General features: G+C 37.6%; 1 long non-coding RNA gene across 1 annotated transcript; it reads left to right on the top strand.

The window, feature by feature from the left end:
- The first annotated feature begins 1,409 nt into the window (after window positions 1-1,409).
- On the top strand, window positions 1,410-3,929 carry LOC115801399 (uncharacterized). The gene is made up of 3 exons (XR_004021756.1): window positions 1,410-1,541; window positions 1,675-1,783; window positions 3,878-3,929. It is a non-coding gene; the product is annotated as an uncharacterized LOC115801399 (long non-coding RNA).
- Window positions 3,930-5,608: the final 1,679 nt, after the last annotated feature.

Consider the following 5,608-nt stretch of genomic DNA (forward strand, 5'->3'; position numbering starts at 1 on the left):
TAACCTAACCTTAGCCCTGACCTTTCTGCATCACATTCATTACTGTAAAAGTCTAAAACGTGTTGACATGAACAGCAAGAAGCCTGAAGTGATTTTTATTCTTAATCCTATGATGCTTTCTGACTTTCATTTATCTTAGGGATGTCAGAGAGGGGAGGAGATGGTTTTATTGCACTCTGATGAAAAAAAATAATGATTCCATCACACGAGCACTTTCTCATCTTTAGATTTAATATGTCTTCATGATCCTTTGGACTTAATAAGCATTATCACAGATATATAGAAGATTCCTGGCAGTTCATATTCCTTTAGGTTTAAAAGGGTCCAGCAGCAGAGCAATGAAGGTCTTTTCTTTAACATAAGCTTTGAGAAATGAGGAAGGAAGAAGTTGTTTTCCTGCCCCAGTTACACCTACAGTAAGTGCTTGGTTCCAAGACAGATTTCAAAATGAATAGATCAATACATTTCTGTTACTCACTAGTGATTTTTCATGCCCGCTGCTTGACACTTAATATCTATTCATGTCATATTCATGCATCAAATGAATTCCTCACTTTAAAACAGATTTGCGAGGGAAAACATCCAACCTGAACAATTTATCTGGGAAAAAGTGAGATATTAGAGATTCCATGTCCATCGGGGCTCACGTAAAATACCAAAATCATAGTTTGAAGGGGTCCTACGTGGCATGCATGCTTGTATGTGTGCTTGGCAGGGAAGACACTTCTTTGAGTTACATAAAAATTGCATTATTCCTTATTAGAATAATTTATGCAGCTTTGTAAGTGGACAGCTCAACAGTGATACCCTACATAAAACAGACTGTCTATTGATGGAATAATTTCATATATATGCAGACTACAGTCTGCTCAGCTACACACAAAGGGAGGACAATTTTCATTTTAAAGACTGCAGCATAAGCCTATGTACCAAGTCAGTGCATACAAGCAACAATTAATAGCTGCATGCAATCTAATTATTACCCCCTATTTCACAGGGTGAGTTTAGAATTACTAAGAAAATGTTTTTTATTCATTTTAGCTTGTCTGTGAAATCCATGTTGCATATTGATTTTTTTCTTCCCTGTAGTAACTGGTACTGTAAGTAGTCCTGTGGCCTTCAAGGTACTGATGATCATCTTATAGCTGTATGTACTGTTGATATGTGGATATACTGCTTCTGTACTTGTGAGAAATACTGTTATGAACTGTTTTGTTGCATATCACCCTGCAGGTCTGGATGATTTCAACATCATGGAGTCAGTCTTGAATTATATGAAGAGACAGAAGACACCAGAACAGAAGAACTGTGCCAAGTTTACAAGATCCTTGGAATGCTATTTGTTCACAATTTTGTGTTACATTTTGCACAAACTGGCTCTAAAAACTGAGCCTGCAAATCAATGAAGCAAATCTCCTGATTGTTACACATACTTTTAAAACTTGAATCAGTCTTATTCAAGTATAATTCTTCTACAGTTCAATGCTGTGTGATCCCCCTGATTAAGCAAAACAACACTGAAATGTTTGCCCTCTGTTCAGGTAATTAGCACAGACATAAATTAGAAAACACCAGGACCATATCCCCCTGTATCGATACAACAGTGATCCTGTGAAGCTGTGAGTTATTGCCTCTGCATGTGTGACTCTAATTCTATTAATGGCTCATCTGCAGTGCCAGCAGACTACCCACGATGACAATGATTTATCCTGAACCACACTAATCAGCTAATCAAAGAGCTGCAGACTGGCTGACCAGTTTCATCGACTGCGACAATACACAGGTCAGATTAAACACTATGGCAAATTGATGAAGTGGGGAGCTGGAACACCAACTTAGTCAACAGGCTGATTTCAACTAAGTTAGGTTCATACAGTGTAAAACAAAATCTGTAATTTAACAGAATTTTACTGTTATTATTGGCAATTTACATGTTGATTTAAAGCAGTAAAACATGAAAAACCTGTAGCTGTGAATAATAAAGTTTTTTTATGTAAATCTTCGTGTAAAAATACAGTTCCAAGTTTAACATAATTTCACAAATATGCAATGTTTAATGAAAATATAAAAGTAAATTTTAGTTTAATGCTGTAAATACATATGTTAAATTTGATGTACTGAAAATAAAAAATGCAGTAAAAGATGACAAAAGAGTATAGTTTCTGTAATTTTACATGGTTTTGTTTGTTTGGTAATTAACAGATATGTTGTGTAATTATGGAAGTTTTCACCACACAAACTGCAGTACAAATGGCATAAGTATTATGGTATATTTGTTTTTTTATAACTATATAACACCTGCAAGTATAACTGTCAAACGGTACAATTACTGTAATTTCACAGATGGTGTATTTATAACAAAAATGTCTATCCTATGTTATTCTTAAGAGAGCCATAAATTTAATGTGTTATTAATAAATGTTGTATGTCTATAAAATTACAGGCTTACATCATTAAAAATACAATCAATATCATTTAATATAATTTGACATCATTATTTTTGATAAATTTGATAACACTAAAATTATCAAAATTGTTTTGCAATTATTTGTTTGTTGTATGTATATATTATTTATGTATATATATATATATATATATATATATACACATACATATACACATACATACACACATACATACATACATACATATACATACACAAATTTCAATAAGAAGTGAAAGGGTTAAATCAGGAACCATTCTGCAACCAATCAGATTTCACATTTTAGTTTGACTAGAAATAGGGCTGGCATTCTGCAGTGACCTCAGCAGCAGTTAACTTGAGCAAATGAGCGAGATATGGGAAGGAAACGGACTTTACATGGAGGGGCCGTTGTAGATTATGGGACACTTACAAGGGGTCAATGTGACATTTTCAACCTTTTTGGAAGAGAAGGTGAATTTAAAAAAAAAAAAAAAAAAAAAAAAAAAACAACATGGGAAAAATTCAGGGGAGGGAGACGAACCCTTTAACATTTAAACCAGGTGAAGGAGGCAACCGGACCTTAGAACTCCAATGCACGGGCATTCTAAAATTGTTGTAAAAACAATAACTAATTTTGAGTAAAAAAAAAAAAAAAATTATATATATATATATATTATTGTAGGGTCTTTACCCACAATACAAAGTGCCTTGAGGCGACAGTTTGTTGTGATTTGGCGCTATATAAATAAAATTGAATTGAATTGAATTGAATATATATATATATATTTCACAATCAGCAGTTGCAACAATGTTGCATCTACAAAGCAAGTGTACCAAACTCAAGCTCAGTAGAATTAGCCTGCGGCTTGGCACAAAATCTCTCTGAGGAGTCAGATTGTCTATAATTAACAGTGTCAGCTAACCATTGAACTATTAAAGTAACTCTTCCGTCTCGTGACGTTGCGAGGAGAGTGGATTTGCTAGCAAAGCTAATGACTGAGATAATGTTAGGGGTTTTCCCTTTTAAGCTACCTGCACAGACTTGCTTTTCTCTCTCAGGAGATTCATTTTATAATTTGTTGATGTCAAAGGGTATTGTGAAAAGCTGCGTTTGCACCATATGCATTTTAATGATGTTGAGAAATTACACTTGTCATAGCTCTGCTGTTTCTGTAAAAATCCTAAAAAGTTTTCTATACATCATGAAGTGCTACACAAAAATGAGGCACGTTACTAGTGTGCATGCTGTACAGCAGGTTGCAAGTCACACTTCAAAAAACCAGTGCCTGTTTTATTTTGGTAATCATTTGTCTCCCATGTCTTATACTCCGTTTTGCTTCCTTTGTATTATTGTCTTGAATCGTTTCAGCTGTGTCTTGTTCCCCAGCTGTGTCCACTTCTCCCAATTCTCTTGTTTGTATTTATAGCCTCTCTTCCTTTTTCCTTTTTCAGGCTGTCAAGCTTGGATTTAGCTGTTTATTTTTCCCTCTGTGGACTTCTGCATACAACCTAATTAAAGGTTAGTTTTCAGTTTAACCAGCTGCTTTCTGAGTACTGAATTTGCATTCCTGCCATTCCACATTTCATGACAGATGCATATTCACATGCAAAAAACTGTTACAAAATATAATACATAACCAATACATAGACCTACTATATTTTCTGGACACCTTGGTGTTGGCTCTCACTGCGGTATTGTATCACTTCCTGTTCCTGTTTCGGAGCACAGTGTTTTGCTGTCTGTTAGCTGTTATATCTGTATAACTCGATTTATCTGGATAATAACATATTTTAGTGTAATCTTCACCTACTTTAAATAGCATACTCTTTGCTGAATCACCTGTATTCACATTACTCACTTCATTTGTTTTTAGAAATTCGCTAGCTTAGCTCAGCTAGTAGCTTAGCCCTTAGCCGACTCACTACCAGCATGGCTTCTTCTCCTGTCTCTCCTGCACTTTCCTGCTCTGGGTGTCACATGTTTAGTTACTCCTCGGCCTCCTTTAGCAGTAACGGTACTTGTAATAAATGTAGTCTGTTTGTAGCTCTGGAGGCCAGGCTTTCTGAACTGGAGACTCGGCTCCGCACCCTGGAAAATCCTGTATCTAGCCAGGCCCCTGTAGCGGGTGCAGACCATGGTAGCTTAGCCGCCGTTAGCTCCCCCCCAGCAGATCCCGAGCAGCAGGGAAAACAGGCCAGCTGGGTGACGGTGAGGGGGAAGCGTAGTCCTAAGCAGAAGCCCCGGGTACACCACCAACCTGTTCACGTCTCTAACCGTTTTTCTCCACTCGGCGACACACCCGCCGAGGAACAAACTCTGGTTATTGGTGACTCTGTTTTGAGAAACGTGAAGCTAGAGACACCGGCGACCATAGTCAAATGTCTTCCAGGGGCCAGAGCAGGCGACATTCATGGAAATTTGAAACTGCTGGCTAAGGCTAATCGTAGATTTGGTAAGATCGTTATTCACGTCGGCAGTAATGACACCCGGTTACGCCAATCGGAGGTCACTAAAATTAATATTGACTCGGTGTGTAACTTTGCTAAAACGATGTCGGACTCTGTAGTTTTCTCTGGGCCCCTCCCCAATCAGACCAGGAGCGACATGTTTAGCCGCATGTTCTCCTTGAATCGCTGGCTGTCTGAGTGGTGTCCAAAAAATGACGTGGGCTTCATAGATAACTGGCAAAGTTTCTGGGGAAAACCTGGTCTTGTTAGGAGAGACGGCATCCATCCCACTTTGGATGGAGCAGCTCTCATTTCTAGAAATCTGGCCAAATTTATTAACCCTCCTAAAAACTGACTACCCAGGGTTGAGACCAGGAAGCAGAGTTGCAGTCTTACACGCCTCTCTGCAGCTTCTCTCCTCCTGCCATCCCCCCCAAACCCCATCCCCATAGAGTCGGTGCCTGCTCCCAGACCACCAAAAACCAAAGCTAAAATCAGCAAAAAGCTATTTAAGCATAAAAATTCAAAAACAATAAATAATACAGCTTCATCAACTGCACCAAAGAATAAAACAATTAAATGTGGATTATTAAACATGAGGTCTCTCTCTTCCAAGTCCCTATTAGTAAATGATTTAATAATTGATCAACGTATTGATTTATTCTGCCTTACAGAAACCTGGTTACAGCAGGATGAATATGTTAGTTTAAATGAATCAACACCCCCGAGTCACAG

Source organism: Archocentrus centrarchus, chromosome 22, assembly GCF_007364275.1.
Source record: "Archocentrus centrarchus isolate MPI-CPG fArcCen1 chromosome 22, fArcCen1, whole genome shotgun sequence".
NCBI lineage: Eukaryota > Metazoa > Chordata > Actinopteri > Cichliformes > Cichlidae > Archocentrus > Archocentrus centrarchus.